The following is an 18,470-nucleotide window of genomic DNA, read 5'->3' as shown; positions in this document are numbered from 1 at the left end:
ATGGAAAGGCAACTCAGGTAAAAGCACCCAAACTGGAACTATTGTTGTCTCCTCATTCGATTTGAAATCCGGGGTCTATTTTTCCAACCACATAATTTTTCCTTTAATTTTTATAGACCGCTTGTACCATACAAATTTAAAGTTATCTTAATCGTTAAAATAAGAAACAAATAGTTCGTTAGTCATAGACTCCTATCTTAACATTATCTTTTATCGAGTCATCTCAATTTGTGGTCGAGTTCTCAAGAACATCCCCACGATTGTCATTCTGCATTCATCGGCCATTAACGGCATTCCCTTATGAGTGGAGTATCGAGCTTTTACTTCAGGATTGACATGGCAACATGTTGTTTTCAGATTTAGATGGAATTTCTTCTTCACTTGTTGTTTTCCCTGCTGAAGGCTTCCAAATCTCAGTCAGACGTGCAAATTCTAGACTGGCCAGTGTCTCCGTGAGATGGTGTGTGTGCACCAGAGGCCCAAGAAAGGGGAAATAGTTACCATTAGATTGTTAACGTTATGCATGGTTGTTTAACGTTATGCAAATATTATACCTCTGAATTGGTCACGAAGATTACACATTTACTGGCAACTGTAAATCTTTTATGTATTGTTTTACAGATTTAAGAGAAACCTAAGGAATTTATAAAAAGGACCCTTTAATAAACATAATGAAAGATCAATGAAAGGAAAATACGTACATTATTTTCTACAAAAAAAAAATAATAATAACTCTTTATCGGTATAACCATTAATAGTAAATCAAACAGACTCAGTGTGCATAGTTGTCATCTCAGTTTTTGGACTTTTGTTCTTCTGCTTCTTTTTTTGTCTGAACTCTCTATGAGACAAAACCCCAAAGAGAGAGAAAAAGAGCAAGACCCTTTTCACCTGAAAAATTTTCTCTAAAGAAAACTACAGCTAATATCTCAGTAACAGGAAGTAAAACTGCGATCATAACCCCAGACATCAAAGAAGAAGAGCAGTAAATGACTCCAATGACACCCACAAAGAAGCACTGCCAAATAATGGTACGTAATACATACTACCACTGTATAATATCTAACTTCTCCAAGGTTGAATTGTTTTGCCTCCCTTGATATTGCCTGCAAATTTCGATCAATATCTTAATCCTTAGTTGTTCTTTAAAAAGATTTTCTGCAGCTAAAACAAAATTGAAACCGAGGAAGTATCTATGATACAACATTTTCAGGCAAATATGTTCGAATCTAATACTGCTCCAGTTTTCATATACTTTTGACATATCCCAATTTAATTAATACGTAATGTACGTAAAATATTCCAATCAATCCCAATTGATGTATTCCAAATTAAAAAAATGTATTTCATGACAAAAGTTTTCATCCCTCTATGTGGGTTGTGGGATATGAACAATTTAGGAATTCGAGCTAATTCCTTCATTAATGTTCACTACTAAAAGTCAAACTCACAATTCATCACAAGCTTTTGTTTTATCTTAAGACCAGAAAACTTTACGGGAAATGAAATAAGAGGAAATAAACGAGAGAAAAAAAATAGTTTCCAACGAGTATAAGAAATCCTAAAAGATGGACTATTAATTGATCATCCAAAGAAGGTTAATAGACGTTTAAGTTGAAGGCCTTATGGATTTGATTCCTTTTCTCTTTTTGTTTTCTTGAGCCGAGGGTCTTTCGAAAACAACCTCTCTGCTCCTTCGGGGTAGGGGTAAGGTTTGCGTACACACTACCTTCCCCACACCCCATTAGTGGGATTTTACTGGGTTGTTGTTGTTGCCTTATGGATTTGATGGTAATTAATACCAAACATCTCCAACTGTCAGCAGAACCACTACATTGATAGAGTAGGGTGTGAATTTCAGCTTCACTATGAAGAAAGCACCTATTGCCGTGAAGGCAAGTTGAGCGGCAAGAAGAAGTGAAGAGGTTGACACGGGAAGTTTTGACCCGCCCCACGAATAGAGAAAATCATCAAGACCAGTGACAACACTAATGATGAATGATGCAATGAAATTTTGAGGTGTTATCAAGTAATACTTGGCATTAGAGCCTTCAGTTTTTTGACGATAGAAGTATAGGATGGTAAGAGGCATAAGGGTGAATGGCCATCCAGCAGTTTGTAACCAACTAATATTGCCTTTTCTGTTATAAAATGACTCGGATGGAGCATACAAACAAAATAAGAATTTCCTAGCATAGATTATTTTAGTATAGAATAATTATGAATGTGCATTATGTAACAGAAAAGGCAAAACTTTGTAGTATAGGATAATCATTTTAAACTAATGTGGAACTTAAATTGTTTTTTTATCGAAACCCATTTGGATTATGGGTCGAATCACATTAAAGGATAAATGGATCTAAAATAGGTATGACCCATATTAGCTTATGTGTCATTTATTTTTGAATTTTTATCATAAAATTTAATGCCATGTCATATTTATGGTAGGGGTTTGAGGCAAAATAACTTTTAAGTGATAATGATAAAGTTTATTTACTTTTAAGTAACAATAAATAGTTAAATGACTTTAGTGAAATTAAAAAATAGTTCAATGACCATCAGTGAAATTAACCCCAGAGTATAAAGACTGAGCTGATCAGCAATGCTGTACCTTTGAAAATATTAGTTAAGCAATAGGGGTGTCTTATATTCTTTAACTAGTAAAGTATTGTGACACAAATTAGTGAATTTTGAAATAATATTTTATATAATTTAATCGAGATAGAAGAGTTGTTATTTTTTATATATTTCCATACAAAATGATTCTATCTTGGCTACATTACAAATAAAAACCTTTTTAAGTGAATTAGAGCTTAGATGAATTATAAGATTTTCTTTTTAAATGATTAAAAAGAAAAGAACTTTAAAGGAAATTTTTTATTTATAGATATACGAATATACATAGTTTTAATACATGATACTCTAATAGTAGCATATACTAAATATATCTATTTAGGTATTTATTCTATTTGTTCATAAAAGAATAATATTAATCGTCTTGGTGAAGTCTAAAAGCAAGAACAAAAACAGAGTCCCCTTAGAATATTTAGTATAAAAAAGCATTAATAAATGTCATCGGTCGAGCTCACCTAAGCCATAGCAAAATTAATGGCCGCAGTGTCGATATAAGCCGTGGTCGATATATCAATAGAGATCGTAGTCAAAATGTCAACAAGGATCAAGGTCGAGATCGATTATTAGTGATAAGACATGTAACGACTAATTTGTCAGAATAGGGTATTAAAAAGGGGAATATTCTAGTGAATATTCCTGATGTTTGTTCTATTAGGCTTTTTCTAAGAAAATAGACCCATATATATAGAAAGAAGAGACAATGATAAGGGCATGTAATATTTTTCTGATAAGGAGACTTTGGAGAAGAAGACTCCTTTCATATAAAAACACAAAGGCTGTCTTTTTATAAAGATTCTCGTTCATGTTATTCCCGACTTTCCCACCAGATCCAAGGATTGTTCATACAAATCTTGGATCTATTGGTCATTTACCGTTGTCAGGCAGAATATTCACCTTATCCATCGATTATCAGGTTAATCATTCCTTTTATTTACATAAATGCCATTTATTGACATTTATTGCTGGATATATCTCATTTAATGTTCTTGTTGCAAGACTATTTCACATTTAGTGTCATCAATCATATGCGAACTTAGTCCCATCTATCGTGCATCCTTACCCTTAACATCTAGAGTCATTATCCTTAACTAGATTTGACCTTTTATTATATAAATTTAATACTTTTACGAGAGATTATATTTCTTGGTCAAACAATTTGGCGCCGTCTGTGAGAATTTTCTAGCTAAGCTTTTTAGTTCCTTCTAGATCTACAACCGGCACTGATTGCTGACGTAAAAAAAAAGGAACCTTTTTCTCTCCGCTTGCATAGACCTAACATGGCAGGTAACAGAGAAGGAAGGGTTCCAACCAACCTCATGGATATCATCCACGAGAGCTCAGAAGCAGTGGGCGAGGACACAATGCCCAATGCCACTCCTAGGAGAGGTGGATCACCCCCTCCCCGCTGCAGTATCACGAAATTCCTTGGCAAGACAGCCTCCATATCCATGGGAGAGGAGGTACCACCAGCGATAAATAAGCTCCATGAAGCCTGGTTAACTGATACACTGACCAGTGTCCTCCATAAATCCGTTCAGTGCGTGGCCGCAGTGACTGCGAGAACTTGTGCTACGCCACCAGAGAACGAGCAACATGATCATTCCCTCCCTCCTCCCGCCCGCAACAACAGGTATCACTCACAATGTTTTTAATAATGCAGGTAATGACGCCCTCACAACCATTCTGAAAAGGATGGAAGGAATGGAAATCGAGAATAAAGCACTTCGGGACCAATTTATAGAGCACCAAGAAAGGGTCGATAAAATACCAGGCGCTCCTAAGTTATTACCGAAGAGATATACCGGTCGGTTCGTGGAGTAGCTGCACAGCGATGACGGTCCCCCCACGCCATACCGATGACTTTTAAATTCGGCCCTACTTGAAAATATACGATGGCACGACCGACCCCGAAGATCATGTGACCCACTACGTCACCGCCGTGAAAGGCAACGACCTCACAAAGGAACAAGTATCCTCCGTTCTGCTAAAGAAGTTCGGCAAAACCCTCACAGGAGGAGCACTAACCCGGTACTCACGCTGGAGCCAAAAAGGCCAAGGCGAGAGTAAATGATATCTTTGCTATCAAACAGTCGCCAGGAGAAGGACTTAGGGATTTACTTGCCAGTTTCAACCGAGTGAGAATTACTTTGCCCAATGTATTAGAAGGAATGGCGGTGGCCACTTTTCAAAACGGACTGAACAGAAATGGTTCGAGAGCGACAAGAAAATTACTGAGTCGGCTTATGAAATACCCCCCAACAACTTGGGACGAAATACATAATGCCTATTGTGCCGAAGTTCGAATAGATGAAGACGAACTCAATGGGCCAACTCATCGACTGACCTCAGTACAAGTAGAATCCAGAAAAAGATCGGAGATATGATATCAGAAGAGATCCGGCAACCTCACGGCCAAATCGGGACCGACATCTCCCGTATGTCAGAACTACCGCTATACCCCCATCCCGCCATGAAGAAGGCCTACCCCGGTCAAGAACAGGGACTCATCGGAATAAAAGATGTTTGCCCCCTTTATTATCCGCTCACAATTTTTGCGTGTCACCTACAGAGATCGTCTACGCCCTGGAGAAGCTCATGTCAAAGGTAAAGTGGTCGCAAAAGATGAGGTCAGAACCGAATACTAGAATATCAGATGCCCTCTGCTAGTTCCATCAAGAGCGACAACACAAAATCGAAGATTGCATCGCCCTAAGATAGGAGGTCGTAAATATTCTGTGACAGGGGCACCTCAAAGAACTGCTGAGCGATCGGGGAAGAACTAACTTTGCTAGGGGTGCGAACAACATCAAGGACCGTCGAAGCCGCCCTCACCAGCCTGCACCATCCACATGATCATCGGCAGTGAAGACGACGCTTCTATCAACAGCGTAAAGTTCACCACTACCCACAAGCTCAAACGGTCGATCACCCACGAACATTATGACGAACTCGAAGAAAGTATCATCTTCGATAAGTCAGATACCAACGGTTTGGCATTCCCTCACTATGACGCTCTTGTTATTACTTTACGAATTTTAGATACCGACGTAAGATAGATTATAGTAGATGACGAAAGCGGCGCGTGTATTATCCATCCCCGAGTACTCACACAAATGAAACTCGAGGACAAGATAGTACCACGCTGCATCATACTAGCGGGTTTTAACAATGCAGTTGAACGAACATCTGGCAAGATTACACTCCCCGTCCTGGCGGGTGGCCTCACTCTAGAGGCCACATTCCACATCATGGATTAGGACACGGCATACAACGCCATAATAGGTAGACCGTGGATACACACCATGAGAGCTATACCCTCCAGCGTGTACCAAGTCATCAAATTTCCAACTCCATGGGGGATATTCAGCATACGCCGGGAACAATGTACATCTCAAGAATGCTACCGCATCGCCGTAGACTGCACGACCACTCAACGAATGAAAGACAAAGAGAAGGAAGCATAGAAATCAATAGGGTTGAGGTCGGTAGACGACGACATCAAAGATGCCATCAAAGACCTCGATATGGACAAGGCCGTAGGATCGACTATAGAGGACCTCGACTCCGTTCAGCTAGATGTCAACGATCTCAGCAAGAAAGCGTACATCGGCTGCAAACTCCAAGATCCAAGTAAGTTTCACAAATTCTTAATTGCTAACGCGGACCTGTTTGCTTTTAGCCATGTAGATATGCCGGGTATCCCAAAAGATATCGCCACACACATATTGAACGTCGATACACTCTATCCCCCGGTAAGGCAGGTTCGACACAAGTTCAATTCCGTAATCAATGATTGTGCGCGAAGAAGTGGAAAAATTATAGGAAAATGGCTCTATCACAGAGTCGAAGTACCCCCAATGGGTCGCCAATGTGGTCATGGTAAAAAAATAAAAACGGCAAGTAGCGGATGTGCGTGGATTTCACCGACCTGAACAAAGCTTGCCCCAAGGATTCGTTTCCACTACCTCATATCAACCAACTCATCGATGCGACAGTCGGGCATGAGCTGCTGAGTTTCCTGGACGCCAGCTCGGGCTACAACCAGATCCTTATGGAGGAAGCAGACCAGGAAAAGACCACCTTCATCACCCACCAGGGGACGTACTGCTACAGGGTCATGCCTTTCGGACTGAAAAATACAGGGGCAACTTACCAAAGACTGGTGACCAAAATGTTCAAAGAACAACTCGGAAAGACGATGGAGGTATACATCGATGAGATGCTGGTCAAATCCAAAAAGAAAGAAGATCACATTGATCATTTAAGAGAAGCCTTCGGCATACTCAGGCAATATGACATTAAGTTGAACCCCGAAAAGGGGGCATTCGGCGTGGCCTCAGGAAAATTCTTAGGTTTCTTAGTGTCGCATCGGGATATCGAGGTCAATCCCAACCAAATCAAGGCCATCGAGGGTATACCAGAGCACTTGACCACCAAAAAACAAGTCCAAAAGTTAACCGGCCGTATTGCCGCCCTGTCAAGGTTCATTTCATGATCCTCCGATAGGTACCATAAATTATTCTGCGTACTTAAAAAGGAAAACGACCTCCTATGGACCCCTGAAGGCGTCCAAGTATTGAAGGAGTTGAAGGTATACCTATCCTCGCCACCGTTGCTCTCACAACCGGAACCAGGATAACTTCTCCTCGTCTATCTCATCGTATCCGAAGTAGCTGTGAGCGCAGTCCTAGTGCAAGAAAGTAAAGGTACGAAATCTCCCATCTATTACATTAGCAAGACACTAGTCGACACCTAGATAAGGTACCCCTACCTTGAAAAACTAGCTTTGTCCTTAGTCGTAGCTTCACGGAAGCTTAGACCGTATTTCCAACGCCATCCCATCTTGGTTGTCACGACTTTCCCCTTAAGAAACAATTTACACAAACCCGAACTTTCGAGCAGATTGGCCAAATGGGCTATCGAACTAAGCAAGCACGATATCACATATCGACCGCGAACGGCGATAAAGTCTCATGTGCTCGCCGACTTCAATGCACACATACTGCCCGAAGTCGAAAAGGAAGCCCTCCACACTTCTCAAACACACGACCTCTGGATCCTATACACTGATGGTACATCTAACGCGTCATGGTCCAGGCTGGGACTCTTACTCGATGTCCCAACTGGCAAAGTGATTCGCCAGTCTATATGGTGCTCGGACATGACTAACAACGAGGCCGAGTATGAGGCCGTAATTGCAGGACTAATAGCCTGTTTGGCCAAGCTGGAGAAATTAGCTTATTTTGAGAAGTGCTTTTTAAAAAAGTACTTTTGGAGAGAAGAAGTTTGTGGTTGGCTAATCACTCTGAAAAGTACTTTTGAGCAACAATTTGTGTTTGGCCAAGCTTTTCATAAAGTGTTTTTAAGTATCAAATTAAGAATAAGGACATGAATAGATTTACTTAATAGTTAATATTATAAGTAAATAAATAATCTTAAAAATTTATTATTACAGGAAATAATTAAATCTTTTTATTTTATTTAATTAAAATATGAAAATAAATTTTAAAAGTACTTAATTCTTTTAATATAAGTTAAATATATTAAAAATTATTCAATAAATATAAAAGCATTCACCCCTAAAGTCACTATATATTAGAAAGTTAACCTAAAAATAATAAGAAATATTTATACATTAATATCCTAAGTATTAGGTTTAACGGTTATTTTAATATATACTATATTTTGTTAAGGGTATTTTTCGTAAGAAGAAAAGTCAAAACTGCTTCTGCTTCTGTTTTTGGGAAGAAGCTATTTTTTTCTGCTTCTCAAAAACTGTTTTTGCTTCTTTCCAAAAGCACTTTTTTCCCTAAAAAAGCATGGCCAAACACCTCAAGTTAGGAAAAAAGCGGTTTTGAGAAAAAAAAAAAACACTTTTGGCCTCTTGGGAAGCTTGGCCAAACAGGCTATAACACTAGCACTCAAATACGGGGCGAAGCGGCTAAGGCTGCGCTGCGATTCTCAGCTCGTGGTCAACCAAGTCACAGGGACTTTCCAAATCCAGGAGCAGAGATTACAAAAATACCATATCAAAATCTGCAAACTACTACCCGAGTTCGACGAATGTCAACTCGACCAGATTCCCAGAGCACAGAATATCGAGGCAGACGACCTCGCCAAATTGACAGCCACCAAAAACATAACCGGAGATCCAAGTGTGGTCCTCCTCCTCAATTCGTTGATAGACCAAATCGAGGTAAGAACCGTAAACCTAACTTGGGACTGGCGCAACCGTATTGCTACATATTTGCAGGACGGTATACTCCCCAATGATAAAAAAGAGGCTAAGAAACTGCAGATGCAAGCAACCAGGTATAGCATCGTTCACAATGACCTATACAAAAGGACATATGGTGGCCCCCTAGCGAAATGCTTGGGCCTAAATCAGACGCGGTGCTTCCTTGAAGAAGTGCACGAAGGTCAATGTGGAGCTCACTCTGGCAATCGAGCATTGGTCAGGTGCCTCATACGAGCAGGATACTACTGGCCCGCCATGAAAAAAGAAGCCGCAGATTTTGTGAAAACATGCAAGCAACGCCATAAGTATGCCCTATTGATCCACCAAGCAGGCGAACAACTACACCCAGTGACTTCCCCTTAGCCGTTCATCAAATAGGGAATGTATATCGTGGTTTAAACTGATTATTTCTCTAAATAGGTGAAAGCAGGAGCATTCGCCCAGTTACGCGAACAAGAAGTAATCACCTTCATATGGAAAAGCATCATATGCCGCTTCAGTCACCCCCAAAGAAATCAGTTGCGACAACGAACCTCAATTTGCAGGAAAGAAGGTCGCCGAATGTTTTGAAAAATGACACATCAAAAGAATATTGTCAATGCCTTACCACCCCGCAAGTAACGGGCAAGCAGAATCCTCCAACAAGTTAATACTGAACATCATGAAAAAGAAACTCGAAGACGCCAAGGGACTATGGCCGGAGGTATTACCAGAAGTATTCTAGGCCTACCGAACAACGCCAAAAGTGAGCACCGGGGAAATGCCATACTCGTTAGTCTATGGGACTGATGCAGTAATACCAGTCGGGGAGCCTAGTCTAAGGTATTTCAGCGAGAGCGGATCCCAAAACGATGACAGTAGAAGGCAAAAACTCGACGAGGTCAAGGAATGAAGAGATATGGATTACGTAAGAATGGTCGCCCAAAAGCAACAAGCAGAACACTATTATAACAAGAGGGGAAAGATGAGGCCACTTAAAGTCGGGGACTACGTGCTTAAAGACAAAACACAAGCAAGCAAAGACCCGCGAGAAGGCAAACTGGGAACAAATGGGACGGCCCCTACTAAATCATGGCAATAGCAAGCAAATGGTCATTCACACTAGAAACAATGGAAGGAAAGCGACTACTAAACAACTGGAACATTACACGCCTCAAGTACTTCAACTTTTAAAAGGACGAGGTCCCCAAAGTCGCACTCTTTTTCCCTCACTCGCGGTTTGTCCCAAATGGGTTTTCTCGAGGAGGTTTTTAATGAGGCGATGACAGGGATACTTCAGAATTGAAGTGCACGGATGGAAAGCACCGGGCGATCAGTTCATTGCTCAATCTCTCACAATCTTTCCAGCTTGACCAATGAAGGGACTAGATAGACCGGGACTGTGACTAAACTAACAGCCAGCACCCGAAAAATATGTAAATCTCTCCAAAAGTATGAATAAAGCATGAGTACATGAAAGTTTATCTCTACTCTCCAAGTAAAGGTTACATTCGACCTCGTTCGAATTAACACCTATTTGGCCCACGACCTTAATTAATTAAAGGTTACATTCGACCTCGTTCGAATTAACACCTATTCGGGCCCACGACCTCAATTAATTAAAGGTTACATTTGACCTCGTTCGAATTAACACCTATTCGGCGCATGATCTCAATTAATTAAATGTTACATTCGACCTCGTTCGAATTAACACATATTCGGCCTGCGACCTCAATTAATTAAAGGTTACATTCGACATTGTTCGAATTAACAACTATTCAGCCCACGGCCTCAATTAATTAAAGGTTACATTCGACCTCATTCGAATTAACACCTATTCCGACCACTACCTCAATCAATTAAAGGTTACATTCTACCTCGTTCGAATTAACACCTAAATTAAAGGTTACATTTGACCTCGTTCGAATTAACACCTATTCGGCACACGACCTCAATTAATTAAAGGTTACGTTCGACCTCGTTCTAGTTAACACCTATTCGGCCCACGACCTCAATTAATTAAAGTACATTTGACCTCTTTTAAAATTACTACCTACTCGGCCCACGACCTTAACCAAATGAAGTCTACCTTCAATATCGTTCAACCCACTCAAGTCTATTACGACAAAGGCAATCAGGAAATAAAATAAGAAAAACACACAAATCCGAACAAAGAAAAGAAGTAAGGTACGAACAACAAAGCTAACACTTCATTAAGAATATTCTTTACAAAGGTTGCTCGCCTACAAAAAGTTCACATGCCCGCGGCTATGACAAAAAAGAACTAATCACCACCTGGCTCAGCAGCGTCACCCGCTTGATCATTAAGACCGTCTTCACCCACCTCATCGCCATTGCCAACGGGATATTCATCCCTCGTACCAAGCATCCTAGTCAATTCGGTCCACGCCCGTACCCTCCTCATCATCGCCAGCTTCTGGTGTAGCGGGGTCATAGCCACAAGCAAACCGAGCTTTATGTGCCTTAGCACCTGCATTCTCAAAGTCGACTTCTGAAACAGCCCTTGCCTCTATCAAATCCCTGAATATATCCAGCTAGGCCTCGGCGTGAATCCATTCCTCGTACAGATCCTGAGGAATATGAGGAAAAGTAGAAGTGCAGGATGAGGATGGCTGAGCCAATAACTATGCCTTTTCGGCCTCGAAGGCAACAACACGATCACTAAGGCCCGCATAATCTTTTTCTAACTCCTCTATCCGCTCATCAATCCGATCCTCTCTGAGCCTAGCCGTCTCTAAAGCGCAATTCGGCTCAGAACGGAGAATGCGGATCATGTCCTCTAAAGCTTTCGCTTTTCTCGCAACTGATAACTGGGTCGAATCTGCCTTCTCCAAACCCGCCACCTTCTCAGCGACCTCGCCACAAAAAGAGACCACTCGGAGTTGACACTCCTCCAGCTCGGCGCGCAATGAGACGACTTGGGCCTGATGGTTGGCGCATTGGGTCTCGACTTCCCTGCTCACCTCGAGCTCCCATTCTTTGTCCTTCAATGCCCCCTCGAGCTCACTATATTTTCCGATGACCTTCACCAATTCGTCATCCTTCTCCTTTAGCTTGTCTCGGAGAGCCTGGAAGTTGCTACTCCCACCAAGTCGCCTGCAAAGCTCGCGGTGTTTATCACGATACTCGCGATATTTCCGCTCCATCTTTTGGAAAATGGCCTTACGCCTCTCTTCTCGGCTGGAACTTTTGATCTCCAAGATCACAGTCTGAAAAGAAAGCCAGAGAGAGTAAGAACAAAATCGAATTCGACATGAAAAAATGAACATAAAAATGAAATACCAAACTTACCCTAAAAGCAAGGCCGGCTATGCTTTGAGACAAAGTGGAGTCCTTCAGTTTCTCGAGGGTCTTACCCTCTACATCGGAACACAGGGGACTAAGAGAAGGGACCGCGTCCTCCGTATTAACTAACATATCCCGGTCCAGAGAGATCGCAATAGTCCGCGTGGTCCCATCCAATCTCACCTCGAGACGGGTGGGTCCTTCTCCCATCATCCTAACCTCCTCGGCATCCATATCAGAGCCCGTCTGTAACCCTCTTTAGCTATACTTTCTCATTTCGTGTCAACCCGAGAGTAAGGATCCTCGGCTGGTAACGAGGTTGATGGCTCACCCCCTTGTAGGGAATCAGGGACTCTCGCCAACGATATTTCAAAATCTGTTTCGGCCTCAGCGAGCAACGTACATCCCTCGGCCCCGACGATGGCGGAATTGTGGGAAGTAGCGCGGCATCATCTCTAAGTTCTATTATTGTTGTTTCTCTGATGACGAAATCCTCCATCGCCGAACTCCCCACACTGACAGCTCTCTCGTCGATATCTACAGATCGCCTCTCGCGAGGAAGCAAATTTTCATCATTTGGCGACGATCCTTTCTCATCGTCCTCGTCAATTAGATGACAGAGAGGGGAAGTTGAAAGCCCCATTGAGGAAGTAGTCGACGACCGAGAAGACCTCACCACAACAGAAAGAATAGAAACGACTTTCCTCTTGCGGAATGTCGGAGCAGGAGCCTTCTGTCTTCTCGAAGAACCTCGGGCTTCAAAAGAGATTAGAACATCAACTCTTACTTAAAGTCGTAATGTGTAAGCGAACACAATGTAAGAACGACATATGTAAAATATCACTGTATAGATGAATACGGACGGACAAACTCACCGGTCACTGAAAGCTTGGGCCCGAACTTCTTGATAAAGTTCGGTTATTCACGAATCCTCACTGTGTGAGACAAGACCCTGCTAACCCAATCGTGAATATCTGCAACCAAAGGAGAGGGTGAAGTCTCAGCCAAAGAATGTTAGGCTACAATCAAAGAGGGAAAATTAACTGCTTAGCAAAAGATACTTACGGGCATAATTCCATGCCTCGGGAAATCCATTCGCATTGGGCACCCGTCCTCAGTCTTGACTAGAAGTAACTGAGCCAGAATTGATGATTTGCTTTATCGTCCATCTTCACTACCAAACTCTTACTTCATCGATGGCGAAGATACAACATCGCCCCTATATAGAAATTAGGTGCAATGAGGTGCATCAGGTGGCGAAGAGAGATCCCGCGGCCAGTCAATTCCGCATATTTTATCAACATGCGGATAAGTTTGTAGATGTAAGGTGAAAGTTGGGCCGGTAAGACGCCGTAGTAGCGGCAAGATTTCTCCACCAATGGGAGAAGGGGAAATGAGTAGCCTACATAGAACGGATATGCGTAGAACACGCAGTTTCCGGGGCGATGAATCTGCACCACGTCGCGCCCCGTCGGGACCAGATCGATATGGGCCAGAATTTTGAACTTCGCCCTGAAATCAGCAAGAGCAACCGCATTCATCAACGATTCCGAGGCCTCAGGGTCGTCCTCGGGTAACTACGAGAAATCAGATTTACGCTTTTCACTACGAGGAATTATTTCCTCCACCGTAGGGAACCCTTCATCCTCGAGGGCATCATAAGCGATGTGGTCGGAAGTTGAGTTAATCATGGTCTTGAAGGAGGATGTCTAAGCACAGAAGTTGGAAGAAACATTCACTACAACTAGAGGAATGGGCATGCAACGACGAAGCAAAATAAAGACTAGGGTTCAATTTGGAAAATGAAAGAGACAAACGCAGGGGATTTGATATCAGATGAATGCAAAACAAACACAAATGGACTCAGATCCCTATTTATAAGAGTTCGAGCACCAAAATCAAAAAATCAAGCCATCATTATCCAGCACAGATATCAAAATGGAAGAGGCGCAAGAAACGACGCAGAACGTCGGGAAAACGCGTCCAAATGACGCATGATGTCATGACGTCATTCTGAAAAGACGCATCCCCAAAGCTTGCAACTTACGAAAAGTCATATTGCTACCTCGCCTAAAGCACCGCTATCCAACTTGCTCGCCCGATTTCATCAACAACGACAAACAGAGTCCTCTTACGATGGCCGCCCGACCTCGGCCTTAATAAACAGAGGGACTAACTATATAGGTCAAAAATCTGCCCTTGGAGTATTAGCATAAAATGGCTTTAATGAATGTCATCGGTCGAGCTCGCCTAAGCCATAGCGAGATTAATGGTCGCGGTGTCGATATAAGCAGTGGTAGAGATATCAATAGAGATCACAGTCAAAATGTCAACAAAGGTCGAAGTCAAGATCGATTATTAGTGATAAGACTTGTAACGACAAATATGTCAGAATAGGGTATTAAAAAGGAAAATATTCCTGGTGTTTGTACTATTAGGGTTTTCTAAGAAAATGGGCCCATATATATAGAAAGAAGAGACAATGATAAGGGCATGTAATATTTTTCTGATAAGGAGACTTTGGAGAAGAAGACTCCCTTTCGGATAAAAATACAAAGGCTACCTTTTTATAAAGATTCTCGTTCATATTATTCCCGACTTTCCCACCAAATTCAAGGATTGTTCATGCAAATCTTGGATCTATCTGTCATTCACCATTGTCAGGCAGAATATTCACCTTGTCCATCCATTATCGAGTGAATCATTCTTTTTATTTATATAAATGCCATTTATTGACATTTATTGCTGGATATATCTCATTTAATGTTCTTGTTGCCAGAGTCAACATTCTTAATTAGATTTGACCCTTCGTTATATAAATTTAATAGTTTAAATGAAGATTATATTTCTTGGTCAAACAATCTTCACGTCCCCGTACAGAATGTTGCAGCTCTTGTTGTTGTCCTTGTATCTACCCCTAAGGTGTGAGGTGTTTATCATTATAATTACTGAATAAGTGCATTTGCCGGATTAGGAATGAAACTTGACCGGCTCACTTCTTCCACAAACCATGCAACTAGGACTCATTAGTTATGGAATGGTCCATCGTTGTCTGGGTAACTCCATGGGTAACTCACAAGAATAAGGTATTTTATGAAAAGAGATAAATAGCACTAATGATAAGGAAAGATATTAGTATAAAATAACTGCAAAACAGAAGGAAATTAAAAGAATTTTAAGAAAAGAGTCTCAAACAATTCATAAATTTGAAAGTAAAATCCTGACGATATACTGGTTCGTGGATATTCCAAAAAGATATAGGTCTCAATTGTACAAGACCTCCCTCCTTAGCTTTATTAATCTAAGATGAAAACATCTACAAAGGAAAACAATTTGAAGAAAACAAATAGTAAAAGTCTAAGCTAAAAAGGGACAAATAGATTGAACATATAGAATATTAATATCATATAATTTACATAACATTTTCAAAGTTTAAATAAAAATAAAAGAAATAGAGAATTCATGTCACGCCCCAAATTTGGAAGAGTTGGGCACGACACTTGGTGTGTTAAACTTGTGACCGGGTGAATCAGTATTTTCTCTTATCCTTAGACTTAAACAATGCATGCTTCATGATAAAGAACTTCTTAAATGAATTTAAAGTCATTAATATTGGGTATGATAGCCCATAAATATTTCAAAAGCTTTATATAATACAACGACCGTATTCTATACATAATTACATGATCCGCAGTGTAAATAGAATTTTTATGATGATAAACACCTCTATGCATAAATAAACTACACTCAAAATACTCACTAGAACAGTAGGGGGCTCACCATATCAGCTGGATAAGAGAGGAAGATGCCTAAAGATGATCCAGTCGTCCACTGGTATCAATACATACATCCATGATGAGATGCAGCGCCCCAAAAAAAGGAACATGAGTATATAATGAAAACTAATTGTATGCATCATCCGTTTTCACAAAAAAAAATATAGGACAAGAACATATAGAAGAAACATGAATGGATAATATGCAATTTTAATTTCATAAAATATTTCATAAAAAGATGAATTTATAAATTGAAACCATTTCATAATTCATAATTAGGTTTGAAGCTTTAAACAAACTCTTATCTTTAGTGAGAGTCCATAGTGCCGACATAATATTTGTTACCATGTATACATTCATGGAAGTCGAGCCCTCCCGCATCGATCAGGCATCCCCACCATAATGTCGTATAATTTTGATAACTTTGCTAAATCATAAGTCCCAACTTATATATTAAGGGAATCCAATCAGGGTGACTATCTAGTCATCCAATCCAAGCCACGGTAAGATCATAGTATATAGTTGTCTAATCCAAGTCTTGTTGCTATATAGCATCTACACCGGCACGTAGGTTCAAGTATTGAATTGTTTTACAAACACCTTCTCGGGTTTTTAAAAATACTTCTAAAATATTTTTATATTATTCGGCACCTTCGGTCCTTTCATAAAAATATTATTACCTTTGATCATTTCATAATATTTAGCACCTTAATCATAATCTTTAAATTAGGTTCAATATCCACAAATATTCTCTTTTCATTTATAGTCATTTGTATATATCATTTGAAACTATAAAGTCATATTCATATTCATGAAAAAGCTTTAACACCATATTCCTTTTAATTTATATCTTGAAACATTCATAATCATAGTCATTTTAATATGGAAGTCATATCATCATGCATTGTCACGACCCGAAATTCCAACAATGGATCCGTAATGGCGCCTAACATTCATTTGTTAGGCAAAGTTGGCGTTAACTAGTAATTTACCCATTTTTAGTAATTAAAACGGAACCTTAATTATACAAAACTGAAATAATCTGAAATAGATGTGATAAATACAACATAGCGCAGTTTAAAGTTATCCCAGAAATTCGAAGTCACGAACACATGAGTGTCTAGAATACTACAAATATGGTTTGAAATGAAATATAATATTGTTTGAAGCTAGAATAACAACAAAACATGATAGAAGGGGACTTCAGGGACTGTGAACGTCGAGCAACTCTACCTTAAGTCTCCTATAGCAGTCGAATCCGAGAAGTCTCTACTACGTGCCGCTAGGACCAATACCGGGATCTGCACAAGAAGTGCTAAAGTATAGCATGAGTACAACCGACCCCATGTACTCTGTAAGTGTCGAGCCTAACCTCAATGAAGTAGTGACGAGGCTATAACAAGACACTCAATATAAACTTGGATGAATAATTATAATAGAATATAAAATAAAAATAAAGTAGTAAACTCATAAAAACGGACCCGAAGGTCATCTACTAGAGGGCCCCAAAATAACATGATCTCAAATCTCATATCACAATACCGAGATAAAACTCTACAATTACAACACATCAACTTTGTTGTGGCGCGCAACCCGAGCTCAACACTTACACAATAATTGTTACAGCGTATAACCCGATCCCAAAATTTTATACAATAACTATTACGGCGTGCAACCCGATCCCAACATTTAACACAATAATTATTGTGGCGCGCAACCCATTCTCAATATCAACTCATTAACATAACAACTTAATACAACTAGTTATGTAATCTCAACACAAAAGGGAAATGAAACGAGCAAAATATTAAGGAACTAACAGTTCAAATGGAGAATAACCAATACCTCGCATTCATAATTTTCTACAAGTCACCGATGCAAGATTATCTAAAGAACTCTCAGAAATCAAAATAACATAATAAAGTGCAACAAGTAGTTCAAAAGCAATAAATACAGGTAAAACATGAAACAATAAAGTTATATAATTAATTCAGGTAGGGACATATAGCAGGTAAAAAGATATTGAGCGAGAAATGAATAAATCAAACAAGCAACAATTTATATAACAGATAACAAGTAAGACATGGACAACAAGTAAGATTATGTATCAAACAAAGCATATAACAAGAGATAACATGAAAAAAGTGATAACATAAAGGTAAATAGCCCAACCCGCATGCTTTAACCCGTGACAATGCATATACACTCGTCACCTTGCATATACACTATTTTCCCATATAATTCACATAACAAGTAGACCAACAAGTTCGAAATTCCTCAAGTCAAAGTTAGAAAAAACACTTACCTCCTTGCGCAACCAACTCAATAATCAATCAAGGCTTTTCCTTTAGAACAAATCTCCAAACCAACCAAATCTAGCCAAATATCGTTCAAATAATTCAAAATAAGCTTTAGTAACTACCCACGAATGAAAAAGGTTCAATCTTTGGTGAAATTAAAAAAGACAACAAAAGTCAACCCCAAGCTCGCTTGGTCAAAATTCGAGATCCGGACCAAAACTTGATTCCCCATTCACC

At 40.1% G+C, this 18,470-nt stretch overlaps 1 pseudogene; it reads right to left on the bottom strand.

Annotated features, from left to right (window-relative positions):
- Window positions 1-686: 686 nt before the first annotated feature.
- LOC138903026 (purine permease 1-like) lies at window positions 687-4,078 on the bottom strand (annotated as a pseudogene).
- Window positions 4,079-18,470: the final 14,392 nt, after the last annotated feature.

This window comes from Nicotiana tomentosiformis, chromosome 12, assembly GCF_000390325.3.
Source record: "Nicotiana tomentosiformis chromosome 12, ASM39032v3, whole genome shotgun sequence".
NCBI lineage: Eukaryota > Viridiplantae > Streptophyta > Magnoliopsida > Solanales > Solanaceae > Nicotiana > Nicotiana tomentosiformis.
This window is presented reverse-complemented; position numbering and strand designations above follow the sequence as displayed.